Below are 14965 nucleotides of genomic sequence, written 5' to 3'. Positions count from 1 at the left end.
TGAAGCTGGGCTTCCTGGACGGGCCGGACTGTGTAGCCGTGTCTGGGGCATCAGCCTGTGCCGGACGAGCACTCTTCCTCTTCCGCTTGGAAGGTGGTGGTGATCCTGAGTGTCCTGCGCCGCTCTGGACAGTAGGGGCAGGAGCCCTGGTGGACTCTGTATCAGGAGTGTGGGATTGCACACTCAGCATGGGAGTTGGTGCACGCATTGGCTCTAGTGTGATAGTGTCAGGGGGAATATCAGAAGCATGGACTAGGACCGACACTGTCCTGGCTGGGTGTGTGAGGGCTGGGGTGGATGGAGCCGCAGCTGCCCCTGCAGCCTCTCCCCCCTGCCTACTTGGTGCAGCAGATGACCTTGCTGCCCCAGATGCACGTGGCATGGTGACATCAACGTGCACCAGCGCACGTGTCATAGGCCTGCTGACCTGGAAGTCAGCCATGGAGTCAGCCAGGTCTGGTGCCACAATGGGCTGGTCCAACAAGGGCTGAGCATGGATGGTGTCAGCCACATCAGCCTCAACGGGAGGGGGGGGGATTATGGGTGCCCTTGACTGGTCCTCCACACATGGGGGGACAGGCTCACCCTGCAAGTAACGACCACGTCCCCTACCGGATCCACCACGGCCATCACTTGTGGCTCTTCCACCTTTGCCACCCTTACGGAATCCTCGCCTCCCAACCATGGCACTGATGTTGATGTGCGTATGGGAGTGGCTGTCAAATATTGTCCTGGGCAATTGGGGGTCAAAGGGGTTGGGTACCAGATGGTAATTGTACCCTAGTGCTCTTGCAAGGCTGATTGTAACCCCTGGGGAAAGATGACGGGTCACGCTACGCACAGGAGCCCCAAAAAAGGGAGATGACGTGCACGCAACCCCTCCTAGACCACGTGTGCAGAAAGAAAAACCTGCACTACGCTGTGGCACCCAGTAACACAAGAATGAACGTATGCGTGTCACACGCAGCCTAGAATGACCTCTGAAGGGGTAGGCTACACACGGGGCAAGCACAGATGTTAGATACGTGCGTGACTCACCGTCTGCCAGGTAAAAGAGCGTGAAAAAGGAGCGCGTTTGGTTGGCAACACCCACGCCAAAAGAAGATTTGTACGCTGTCTGAGGAGACAGGACAACAGTAGAAGGGAACACTGTTTGAGGGAACAGGCCCAGGTAAACCAGTACAAGAGAAAAAAGAGAAATATCTGTCAGAGGTAACAGGGAATACGAACTTGAAACGCTGTGAAGTAAATCGCGTGTGAACCGACAAGAAGTACAGAATTCACCCACTCGCTCTCCACGAAAAGCACGTACAAGCAAATGGTGTTCTACGCGTACCTTTTATACAGGCCCGCACGTTCAACGTCACTTACGCGGCGTGTACGCGCTAGGGCCATTTGCACCAATTACACGCTTTGTGACTTATGCGTGTACGGCCATTTCCACCAATTACACGCTTTGTGACTTATGCGTGTACGGCCATTTCCACCAATTACACGCTTTGTGACTTATGCGTGTACGGCCATTTCCACCAATTACACGCTTTGTGACTTATGCGTGTACGGCCATTTCCACCAATCACACGCGATGAGACTCTAACGTGCAGTCTTTCCACGTGTGCTCTGTCATCACGTGCTGTGTGGGAAACACCCGTGCGGGTCACGTCACAGACGCGCTTACGCGCTGAGGGCCTTTGGTCCAATAGAATCGCGTATGCGTGCTGACGCGCTTACGCGCTAAGGGCCTTTCCTCGGTTTTCACGCTGACGTGCAGGATTTTCACGTGCCAAATCACTCCGTACCAAGCTGGCCACGCGTAAGCACATGGAAGACCACGCTCCTGCCCAGAAGGCCGAACTACTGCCCCCCAGACCCCTGAGCACGCTCCCACCTGCTATCTGCTGCTCCCTGACTGCCTGCTGCCCACGTGCACTGCCATTTGCTGCCTGCACATCAGCCAGGGGTGCTGTTGCTGTGACCAAACCTGCTGGAACAGAAGACTCCCGACTGGAATTCCATCGCTCCACAGCCCAGCCCCAGGACCCAGTTGCCCACCCACTCCTGCCTCTGGGGTTGTCATGTCGGGGCAAACACCATCTGTGACCACTGACAACCCCTGGCCAGAGAGGCAGAGGGACACCAGCTTCAGTGCCACCGAAGTTGGTGTCCTGGTGGAGCAAGTCCTAGGGCAGTATGATGCCCTCTTTGGAAGTTCCCGCGCCGACAAGGAAGGACGGACTCAGATCTGGACTGACATTATGACTGCCATCAACGCAGAGGGGGTGGCAGTCCGGGACTTACAACATGTCAGGAAGCGCTGGGAGGACTTCAGGTCCAGGACCCTGAACAAGGCCCGGCGCCTCTTGAAGGCAGCGGATGCCAAGGGGCGCCGGGGCCACTTGTCGGAAGAACAGATGGGGGTCCTGGAACGCATATCCCCAGCGCTCCACGTCCAGGTCCTAGAGAAGCAGAGCCTTCTGGAGTCGAACGGTGAGTGTACATGCATCCTGGTTGTGAGCAGGGCGTGTGGTGATCATTCGCCATTGTGCCGGTTGCACATCTGTTTGTATGGGGTCGAGTATGGGTGGGGGTGTACAGGGCCGTGGGGCTGACACATGCGAGGGCTGTAATGTGTGAGACATGGATGGTGCTTGTGTGTGTGGGCTTGCATGGCAAATGCAGTTGTGCGTGCACACATGTTTGGATGAATGTGTATGTAAGTAGACATGTCAGTGATGTCAGGCATGTATGTTTTTTTCGGCTGCATGTATGAGCACTGTGTACATGTGCATGTGTGTGTATTTGTCAAGGGTGCAACAGTGATGCTACATGGATGCATGTGACAGCGGTATGTGGAAGCCTGATTGGCAGATGTGACATGGATGCCCGTCTGAACAGTGCGACACTTGGCAGATGTGTAGACATGCATGCAAGTGTGGTGGTGTGTGTACATGTGTGGTGCACTTCCTGTGTTGCTTGTGATGTCTGGCTCCCCTTTGGCTGCTGATGCTGTTGTATGTGTAGGGATGGGGGTGGCAGTTGCAAAATGGCTGTGGTATGGCTCATGTGTGCCAGTTGCAATGACATGTGTGTTGGGGATTGTGATGACATGTCTGAGGTTTGCCAATGCCACTCATGTGCAACTGTCATGCGTGTATGTGTCCATTGTACATTGCCCTGATGCCTGTGTTTTGTTTCTCCCTGTCTGCAGCGTCAACTGATGAAGAGGGCGGAGAAGGTGCTGTGGAGCACAGCGGCGGGGATCCGACCGCCAGCCGGAGACGCAAGGCCCGGCTCCCCTCCCGTGTTGTCATCTCGTCGGGGAGTGAGGAGTCCGGTGCCGCGTCCCAGGCCGCAGCTGCCGGGGGGAGGTCCAAGAGGCGGAGGTTGCAGTTGGACTCCTCGGCAGCAGAAGGGGCTGCTGGGACCCCACAGGGCCCAACAGGGGAAGATGGCACGGAGTCATCCAGGTTGGTGGGGGGTTTGGTGGAGGAGGGGGCCGCGCAAGCACCAGAGATGGGGTCTGGAGGTGGGGATCCCACTGGTGCTAGTGGTGCAGTGCAGGACCAGGGACAGGAGGCAGCACAGGCGGCCGCGGAGGTGCCTGTGTGCAATCCTGTCCCCGATCCTGTCCCTGCATCATCTTGCACCAGCAGGGATGCCTAGGTCCAGACCCGTTTTCAGGCAGGGGATGAGCTAACGTCAACTGGCCTTCCTCTGCCTGCGGACGTGGCCATCCAGATCCAGGTTGAGCCTGTCCTGGCTGTTGTGGCGTTGCGTCAACGGGCCATGCGAGGTGACCTGCAGTGTTTTCATGGAGAGACTGCACGTCATCTCGAATGGCTCGTTGACCACGTCAGCCTGCTGGGACAGGTCACCCAGGCCGGATTCTTCCGTCTGATGGGGCTTGCTCCGACCCCCTCCTCAACTGGACCCCCTACGCGCCAGTTGTCCTCTGTGCCATCTTCCCACCCATCAGTCACCTGGGTGCCCTGTGGAGCTGCCTCTGACGGTGCAGCCAGGCTGGTGGAGGAGGCATCCCTGCCACAGTCGGGAGTCGGAGGTCCAGCAGGGGTGGCCACATCAACAAGTGCACCCCAGCCGGCGGAGGATGTGCAGGCAGCAGGAGGCAGTGCACGGGCAGAGGCAGAGCAGCAGCAGCAGCAAGATGGTGGGAGACATGAAGGCTCGGGGCTTTCAACATCGGAGGGGCAGGCATCAGCCGGAGGGCAGGGGGACCCAGGACAGAGAGTGTCTTCCGTGTGGCAGTGGTTGGGCCACGCCATAGGTGCGGAGCGGCGGCAGGCGGAAGAGGCGCGGCTCACAATGGTCAGGGCGGAGAACTCCATGCGGAGGGCCCTGAGGCGGGCCGAGTGCCTCGCGGCAATCCGCAGGGGGTTGGAGGAGGACACAGCGTCGTCCCTGCGGACCCTCGGGGCCATGGAACTGGACCGCCTCCGGGACATCGAACAGGAGTTCGATGATGCCCTGGCCCGGGACACCACAGAGTGAGCCGCTGGACTTGCCCGCCGCCTTTGTATATAGTTCTTTAGTTTTAGGTTTCCTTTCGTTCTTATTATGATTTGGAGTCGACGGACACTGCTCCACTTTTTGTATATAGTTGATATTTAGGTAGGTTTTTTAGGAGGTTTCCTTAGTTCAGTTGAGATGATGGACCCTTGTTATTTTTGTACATAGTTCTTTGTTGCATGGAGAGTTTTTACATTTCACTTTGGACAACATTTTTTTGATTTGGATTTCCAGTTTTGTGTTTTTATGCGGACATGCAGCTTATTTTTTCACATTTACATTGTAGTTAGTTTTCTTTCTTTAGCATTCGTAATTTTTTTCAATACATTTTTGTTGCCATTGTTCACTGTGTGGTTTCATCTCATTGGTTTCATGCATGTCATGTTGTGTGTTTTCCCATTCAATTGCAAAAAATGTGTGTGACGGACATGGGTTCATTAGCTTCATGAACATTGGGGGTGTAACATGTGATTTCCATTTCCATGTGGGTGAATGGGTTACTTGGTAGGGCTTTTTGGCTGTGGAGGCTGACCATTACGCACATGATTTGGGATTGTGAGGACCTGGTGGGGGCTGCACATGGTGGCAGGGGGGTGGGGGTGGTGGGACACATGAGTGAGGGCCTGGTGGAGGGTGACCCTGCACTGCCGGGGGGTGGGGGTGGTGGGAGACATGAGTGGGGGCCTGGTGGAGGTTGACCCTGCACTGCTGGGGGGTGGTGGGAGACATGAGTGGGGGCCTGGTGGGGGCTGCCCATGGTGGCAGGGGGGTGGGGGTGGTGGGAGACATGAGTGGGGGCCTGGTGGAGGCTGCCCCTGCACTGCTGGGGGGTGGGGGTGGTGGGACACATGAGTGGGGGCCTGGTGGAGGGTGACCCTGCACTGCCGGGGGGTGGGGGTGGTGGGAGACATGAGTGGGGGCCTGGTGGAGGGTGACCCTGCACTCCCGGGGGGTGGGGGTGGTGGGAGACATGAGTGGGGGCATGTTGGAGGCTGCCCCTGCACTGCCAGGGGGTGGGGGTGCAGGGGGACATGAGTGGGGGCCTGGTGGAGGTTGACCCTGCACTGCTGGGGGGTGGGGGTGGTGGGAGACATGAGTGGGGGCCTGGTGGGGGCTGCCCATGGTGGCAGGGGGGTGGGGGTATTGGGAGACATGAGTGGGGGCCTGGTGGAGGGTGACCCTGCACTGCCGGGGGGTGGGGGTGCAGGGGGACATGAGTGGGGGCCTGGTGGAGGGTGACCCTGCACTGCCGGGGGGTGGGGGTGGTGGGAGACATGAGTGGGGGCCTGGTGGAGGGTGACCCTGGATGCTGGGGGGTGGGGGTGCAGGGGGACATGAGTGGGGGCCTGGTGGAGGTTGACCCTGCACTGCTGGGTGGTGGGGGTGGTGGGAGACATGAGTGGGGGCCTGGTGGGGGCTGCCCATGGTGGCAGGGGGGTGGGGGTGGTGGGAGACATGAGTGGGGGCCTGGTGGAGGCTGCCCCTGCACTGCTGGGGGGTGGGGGTGGTGGGACACATGAGTGGGGGCCTGGTGGAGGGTGACCCTGCACTGCCGGGGGGTGGGGGTGGTGGGAGACATGAGTGGGGGCCTGGTGGAGGGTGACCCTGCACTGCCGGGGGGTGGGGGTGGTGGGAGACATGAGTGGGGGCCTGGTGGAGGGTGACCCTGGATGCTGGGGGGTGGGGGTGCAGGGGGACATGAGTGGGGGCCCGGTGGAGGGTGACCCTGCACTGCTGGGGGGTGGGGGTGGTGGGTGACATGCATTGTTGATCAGTAGTGCAAGGTGACATGTGGGTTGGCTGGGGGGCATGCCAATGGTGAATGGGCTGCCTGCGGGACATGAGCAGGGGTGCAGGGTAGTCCCCCGTGGTGTGGGCTGCCTGCAGGGGCCGTGGAGGTTGTGGAGCGTACACCTGGGAGGAGCCACACGGCCAATTCACGTGTAGTACTCCCCAGAACCCCTGAAATACACATTCCCTGCTGGTATCGCGTGTGGAACTTCCCGCGCAGCCCTGAAATACACGTACCCTGCTCGCACTGGGACTATCGCGTGAGGAAGTTCACGCGAACCCCTGTAATACACATAGCCCGCTCCCCCAGGTCCGATCGCGTGAAAAAATTCACGCGAACCCCTGAAATACACGTAGCCCGCTCCCCCAGGCCCGATCGCGTGAGTAAGTTCACGCGAACCCCTGTAATACACGTAGCACGCTCCCCCAGGCCCGATCACGTGAGAAACTTCACGCGAACCCCTGAAATACACGTACCCTGCTGTAATCGCATGTGGAACTTCCCGCGCACCCCTGAAATTCACATACCTTGCTCGCACTGGCCCAATCGCGTGTGTAAATTCCCGCGCACCCCTGAAATACACGTACCCTGCTCGCACTGGGACTATCGCGTGTGGAACTTCCCATGCACCCCTGAAATACACGTACCCTGCTCGTACTGGGACTATCGCGTGTGGAACTTCCCGCGCACCCCTGAAATACACGTACCCTGCTCGCCCTGGGACTATCACGTGTGTAACTTCCCACGCACCCCTGAAATACACGTACCCTGCTCGCCGTGGGACTATCGCGTGTGGAACTTCCGACGCACCCCTGAAATACACGTACCCTGCTCGCACTGGGACTATCGCGTGTGGAACTTCCCACGCACCCCTGAAATACACGTACCCTGCTCGTACTGGGACTATCGCGTGTGTAACTTCCCGCGCCCCCCTGAAATACACGTACCCTGTTCGCCCTGGGACTATCGCGTGTGGAACTTCCCGCGCACCCCTGAAATACACGTACCCTGCTCGCACTGGGACTATCGCGTGTGTAACTTCCCGCGCACCCCTGAAATACACGTACCCTGCTCGCACTGGGACTATCGCGTGTGGAACTTCCCGCGCACCCCTGAAATACACGTACCCTGCTCGCACTGGGACTATCGCGTGTGGAACTTCCCGCGCACCCCTGAAATACACGTACCCTGCTCGTACTGGGACTATCGCGTGTGGAACTTCCCGCGCACCCCTGAAATACACGTACCCTGTTCGCACTGGGACTGTCGCGTGTGGAACTTCCCGCGCACCCCTGAAATACACGTACCCTGCTCGCCCTGGGACTATCGCGTGTGGAACTTCCCGCGCACCCTGAAATACACGTACCCTGCTCGCCCTGGGACTATGGCGTGTGGAACTTCCCGCGCACACCTGAAATACACGTACCCTGCTCGCACTGGGACTATCGCGTGTGGAACTTCCCGCGCACCCCTGAAATACACGTACCCTGCTCGCACTGGGACTATCGCGTGTGGAACTAAATACACGTTCCCCGCTTGGCGTTTGCTGTTTGCCAGCCCGGTGAACTGGTCCAGGGTTAGCGCAGCCCTTTGCGATGATTTAGCGATTTTGATGGCTTTTCCTTGCGCGAGGGCGTTCTTCAGGGCGTTACTGGCGCTGCTGCAGGGTCGCTGCGATTCTCTGCGCCACGGCTGGTTTGGGAGTCTAGTATCCATGAATACGCTGTGCGCGGAAATCGGTTTTAGCGCACGTGCCTGGCGCAGACAATCGCACACGGACACTCTGCGCCAGCCGCTTGCGACACTTTTCTGCGAAATTCTATGAATTAATCTCTTAATGTTACCAATTGAATATATTCTCGCAGCTCTCTGTTCATTTTATCACAAATAATGTTGTGCCATTTTATTTATTTCTGTAAAAAAAGTTAAACTGTGTTTAAATGAAATTTCTATAATACAAAAATATAGCTAGTGTGTATTATTTTTCTCTTTCATTTTGCATGGGGAAAGGTTTAAACGTGGGTAGATTTTTAAACAGTGCAATTGTCATTTTAAAGCAGATGTGTGCATGATTCTATTCAGTATGGACAGTTGTGAGTGATTGTTTGTAGCATAGCCTGTTGGAGGTACATGAGTCAACGGGAAGAGAGACTCTCTGGACATAGTTCCATACCGTATATGAGGTAGTGGAAATTACCACAAAAATACCACAATTGCCCATGGTGGCACACAACACTAACACTGAAAATGTGGTATCCCTAAATTGTAGGCCTGAGGTCTCTCTAGTGATCAAGAACAATCTAGATAAAAAACAAGGGATGTTGGATATTGGGGCCACAATACCAACCAACCACGCAAACTACCGCGCATACCATCTAAATATTCTGAAATAATGCAATGTATTATTGTCATGTGTGACCCAATATGAATACAGAGAGTGATTATTCCTAAAGGTATTTTGGCGGTAAGAAAATACCGCAAAGCCCCAAATATCCACAAAATACCCTACAGTCTTCGTCGTTTTTGTCTGATACTTTGGCTCTACCCACCAGTTATCATCAGAGTCTATGTCATCTGTTTATGTCCATCAGCTCTTGGGCTTGTAGTGTGGGACATGCACTACCTACATTTTTAAGTGTTGCTAGGCATAGTGGCAGATTGGAGTATGTTTCACTGGACTCTGAAAAACTACAAGGATCCCTGCTGGCTCCAGATTTCCCAGGAACACTCAGTGGGGTTGTTTTTTTTAGGTGCTTTTTCTGGTCTTTACTCGGAAGACCGGTGGAGTTTGTTCCTGAGCCTGCTCTCTAGCAGTGTTTGTAGTCCCAGGCATGCAGATTGGTCAATCTGGTCCACAGAGGCTCCACTGTTGAGCCTGCTGTACCTCGATAGCTGTTTCTATGGCCAGGTCCAAAGTTAGATTTGGGAGCAGTATCAAGACTCTATAAAGAGAGGTTTGCCAGGAAGACACAAACTGCTCAAGAACCAACTCCTCCTTTACTTCATCTGCTGTCTTCCACCTCAGGCAAATATCAACAAGAGATCTAATCCAGAACGAAATCTGCTGTGGACTCTCTTGTGACTGTAGGATTACATCTTTGAAATGTTGCTGATGGTATGATCTATCAAAAATTACATTCCAGGGGATATTGAGCAACTAGACTAGGTTTTCCCACTGGGCTTGCGAAAATGGGCTGAACCCCATCTCCTGCTAGACATGCTAGCATTCTCTGCACCTGTCACCTTCAGGTGACAAGAATTCCCCAGAAAATGTTTTTTCATCGGCCGGCCCGATTGTTAAGGCCCACCTCAACGGATTGTCCAGGCTTTTTCCTCTGTTGCATATGCCACATCCGGTCTGCAATTTAATGTGGTTCTGATGGCCTTTCACTGCAAGCCCTTTGAGACAATGTCCTTTGTGGGCATCTGGCTGATGACACTGTTGGTGGTGCTCACCTCTGCATGCAGGGTCGGCGAGATACAGGCGTTTGCATCGTGTGAGCCCTTTAACATGTTCTTTTTCTCCTAGCCCGCTCCACCTTGAGGAGGGATTGCAGACGGAGGTCTGAATGCCGCATGGGGCTGCCATGGATTTCACTACACTGTGGGGCAGCCACTTCCTTCCTGCAGACCCCAGAGCCGGCAGGCGATCGCTGGCCCCCTCAAAGGGCAGTCTCTAGGGGTATGGTCTCGCCCTGTCCGGGTCCTGCAGGGCCCTGAGAGACTTCTATCCTTGCACCTTAGGTTGTCTTCTCCAGATCCTCCAGCGCTTCTTAAGCCGATAAGCCCCTCTTTGCCACATGCAAGTTGCAGGACAAGGGAGAAACGCTACACCCATGCCTGCAAACCCTGAACTTAGGGGCCTGGCTCCTGAGGTCATAGATTTCGGACACCTACAACTTCCTCAGAGCTGCATGGACATACTTAGGGAGGCAAGAAAACTTAACATCCTATATTGCTACTCCAGTAAATAGAAGCGTTTTGTTATCTGGTGTAATGTCAAGGGCGTCAATCCCATTGACTGCTCTCCTACTCACATTGTGTTGTACCTGACTTACTTGCTAGACTCTGGCCTGGTTTTTAATTCCCTGAAGGTTCACTTAGCTGCACTCTCAGCCTACTCTATGTCACAACAGAAACTGTTGTGGTGGAAGATACCAGTTATTAAGGCTTTCATGGAAGGGGTTAAAAGAATTCATCCCCCCCATTTCTAACCCAGCTCCCAGATGGGACCTAAATGTTGTTGTATTGACTAGACTCATGGGGTCCCTCTTTGAGCTTATGCATAAGGCAAGACTCGAGGGTCTTACCCATATAACAGGCTTCCTAGTGGCTATTACTCCTATGCGAAGGGTCAGTGAACTACAGCCCTTTCAGTTCTAGACCCTTTTGTTACAGTTCAGAGAGAAGGTGGTTTTGCGCACTCACCCTCGATTTGTGCCTATATTTTTCGAACTTCCATGTGAACCAATCAACAGAACTGCCTACTTTCTTCCATAACCCTACCAACATGTCAAAGAATCCTACATACATTAGATGTGCACAGGGCAGTCCGGTTTTACCTGGGAAAGACTAAACCACTGAGGAAAACAAACCAGTTTTTCTTTTCAGTGGCAGCTGGTAGAGAATGGCATCCCGTCTCTAAAGCAGCCATCTCGAGGTGGATTGTAAAATGCATCGCACTGTTTCTCTCTTGCTAAGAGAGAACTGCCCTTCAAGCCTAGAGCACATTCTACTTGAGGCACTGGGGCTTCCATAGCTTTCATTGCAAATGTTCCCCTAGAGTCAATTTGCAAAGCAGAAACTTGGAGTTCTGTACACACTTTTACAAGACACTATTGCCTAGACACTCATTCCAGCTCTGATTATCAGATGGGACAAACAGTACTAAGACATCTTTTCACTACTGTTCCTTCTCAAAACCCACCTCCAGGTACTGCTTGCTAGTCTATGCACAGCATATGATTCTAAGCAGATTAACAAGCATCAGAAGACCTGCATTACTCACCGTAATAGCTTTTCTGATGGTTGTATCTGCTTAGATTCACATGCGCCCACCCTTCCCGCTCGGGTGGAAGGAACATAGATGTCGTACTACTTTCTTTTATGTACTCACTCAAGATGGTCATTAGGCTCCCTCATGGCAAAGAAAATGGAATCGGAGGGACCTCGATGCATGAGGGATCTTGGGTACACTACACGTCACATTAGGTATAATATTACAGGCATACCCATGTCAACGTCCCCTTTCGATCCTCAAAAGACCATATGCAATTCTCTGTGGTTACCACTTGATGTCGGACTATATACACAGCATGTGAATATAAGCAGATGCAACCATCCGAAATGCTATTACGGTGAGTAATGCATGTCGTCCAGCTTGCTGCTTCGGTTTTTTTTCACTAGAGGGCACTGCACGTTGATGGCTGTCGAGTCGATGTCCCTCGGAGGCCTCTGTCTGAATGTCGTCAGTCTTGCGCAGCATATGTTGCTCAGTTCTGTTTTGCCGCGCTTCATGTTCTTCTGCAATGTAACTCTCGGTTCTGTCAAATCGCAATTCTTTGAGTTTTTGTGAGAAAGTCTTCAATACTTCGAGATGGCCTCTTCATCGGCTCCATCTATGCCCCGATCTGGCTTAAAAAAATGCAGAGTTTGTTGGGCAAAGATGTCCTCGACAGATCCCCACAGGGTCTCTTTGGTGCCTCGGGGCAGAGCATCCATGTTCGGAGTGCGAAAAGTGCTCATGGATGACGGCAAAAGCCTTGAGGTAGTGCAGAAGGAAGTTGGAGAGAGGTAAGCATAACAAATCCATTACCCCAACCAAATTCACTGCATCCTAATCGAGACCGTTGTCTCCTCGATGTAAAAGAAACACTCCCGTTCTAGATCTTGGAGCGGATCGCATAACTCATACGCTTCGCAGCACAATAAAAGGAGTCATAGATCGCCTTCGACTTCATTCTCCAGTTCACCATAGAGTTACATGTCCTTCCAAGAACAGCTGCCCGGCTCAGTGGGAGGAATTATGTAAAGAAATGTTACAGGTGTTCGAGAACGCAGCCTTTCCTCCCTCGGAGACACCTAGAGGCGATACCCCAGGTGTAAAACCTGGTAGACACAAAAGTTGTGAGTCGTCTACCACTGCAAAGCATACTCATCAAGAGCGTGAGAAACCCTTGAGTAGAGAGAATGCCTCTAGGATGCACAAAATATAGTCCTTGTTGACTCCCATGTTGAAGCAGAGAACTGTCATCGATGCCTTCAGCGGCTTTCGAAGGAGAGGTTATCGATGCCTCACACGTCGACCCCTTCGACGTCAGTCAGTTCAGTACCCTCGACTCCTTCGAAGACGTTGAAGCCTTAGTCGATTCTATCGACTATCTTGAGGCCAATCTTGATTCCATCGAGGCCACTGACGTCTACATCGACCTTTACAGGTAGTTCTCCACCTGTAGTGACTGCTGTTGCTCCTTCACTAGAAAAAGGTTACACACCCCTGCCATGCTCAGATTACTTTAAAGCCTTAATTTATGAGGAGGCAGAGGATTCTGATGGGGAAAGACCATTGCGTCTAGTGTGTCTAAGGCTCCTATGGCACAGGAACTGATCCCAGAAGTGGTCAGATTGAAAGACCTGCAAGAATCTTTGCAGGAAGCAAGCGGAATTGATACCTTCCTACAGAGGCGGCTCCAGGACGTGTCAACAGGTGTCCGCAGGGGACGCCAAAGAAGCCAACAAACACCAACAAAAACTGTGAGTGTGGCATGGGTGGGGAGTAGAGCAATCACTCTACTCCAGAAAACCCCCGCCACTCTATCTCACCTACCAATAACAGAGTGCCATAATACTAGCATGTCCACTCTTAGATGGAATTGTGAATGTTAGCATGTGAAAGTTTGCATTTAGAAAGTGTGCCCTACAGCCTCTGTGAATTTAGAAATGTGCCCAATGGCTTATCTGTGAAAGTTGCATTTAGAAGTGTGACCAATTGCCTCTCTGGAAAATTAAATCTAGAAGTGTTCCCAATAGCCTGCCCACTCTAACCTACATTTCAATGGCCCGCAGTATAACGTCAACTAATGATTGCTAGCATACGCCACACTTAGATGGAATCTCTAACAACCTCTCTACGAAATTGAATCTAGAACTGTTCCCAATCGCATTTAGAAGTACGCCGGATAGCCCTCTGAGAAAGATGCGTTAGAATTGTTTGCATTTAGAAGCTGCCCCCTATTAGCCTCTCTGTAAAAGTTGAATTTAGAATTGTTCCCACCTGCATTAGAAGTGTTCCCACCTGCATTTAGAAGTGTACCCAACGGCATTTAGAAGTGTACCCAATTGCATTCAGAAGCTGCACCCAATAGCCTCTCTGTGAAAGTTGATTTTAGAATTGTTCCCACCTGCATTAGAAGTATACCCAATCTTATTTAGAAGTTACGCCCAATAGCCTCTCTGAGAAAGTTGAATTAGAATTGTTCCCTCTTGCAATTAGAAGTGTATCCAACGGCATTTTAGGAGTGTACCCAATTGCATTTAGAAGCTGCACCCAATAGCTTATCTGAAAACTGAATTTAGAACTGTTCCCACCTGCATTTAGAAGTGTACCCAGTTACACTTGAAAGTTGCACCCACTAGCCTCTCTGAGAAAGTTGAATTAAGAATTGTTCCTACCTGCATCTAGAACTGTACCCTGCACCCTCTCTGAGAAAGTTGAATTTAGAATTGTTCCCACCAACATTTAGAAGTGTACCCAATTGCATTTAGAAATTGCACCCAATACCCTCTCTGAGAAAGTTGAATTTAGGACTGTTCCCACCTGCATTTAGAAGTATATCCAACTACAGTTGAAGTTGCGCCCATTAGCCTCTCTGAAAGTTGCTCAACTCAGTAGTATACCCAACTGCATTAAGAAAGTGTACCCAATTGCATTTAGAACCCTACCAAGTTGCACTTAGAAGTATATCCAATTGCTTAGAAGCACCAATTAGTCCTTGACTAGTTGAGCCCAGAAGTGTACCTATAAGTGTGAGTCACTGACCCTAGAACTACAATCAGAAAACCCTCCCAAATCAACCTCACACCAATCACGAGCGCACCAACTCCACCAGTGCCCATCAGAAACCCAAGACCACTCATCTCCTGAACCCCACTGCCGACCCACCAGCACTGCCCGTGCCCGCTCCCCCCACTACCACACCCCACCCTGCAATCGCCCACCCCCCGCCTTGCCATCATACCCCTGCCACCTCCCCCCCGACCGCACCCTTTCCCCTCCCTAAAAACTGTGCGCCTAGCCCTAGCGAGAACCAAAGCTGCCTCTGTCTCCCCCTCTGACCCCCCCTACCCTCTCTCACCCCAATCGCACCAAAGAAAGCGTGCGGACTGGACGAGTGTGCCGACTGGACGAGGGTGTGAACTAGACGATGATAATGACTGGACGAATGTGTGGAGCGGACGAGTATGAGGAACGGACGAATATGTGCAACGGACGATACTTAATATGCTTTGGAATGAATGAAACACTTGAAAACATACATCATACCACACCCCACGCTTACTCTCCCCCTTACACCACCACTCATCTAGAACACAGAGATACTATGACACCATTCGGTATAACTGTTCTCATATCTACATTCTCCCGCT

This window comes from Ambystoma mexicanum, chromosome 4q, assembly GCF_040938575.1.
Source record: "Ambystoma mexicanum isolate Mex_15411 chromosome 4q, UKY_AmexF1_1, whole genome shotgun sequence".
In the NCBI taxonomy this organism is placed as follows: Eukaryota; Metazoa; Chordata; class Amphibia; order Caudata; family Ambystomatidae; genus Ambystoma; species Ambystoma mexicanum.
Note: the sequence above shows the minus strand (reverse complement) of the source record.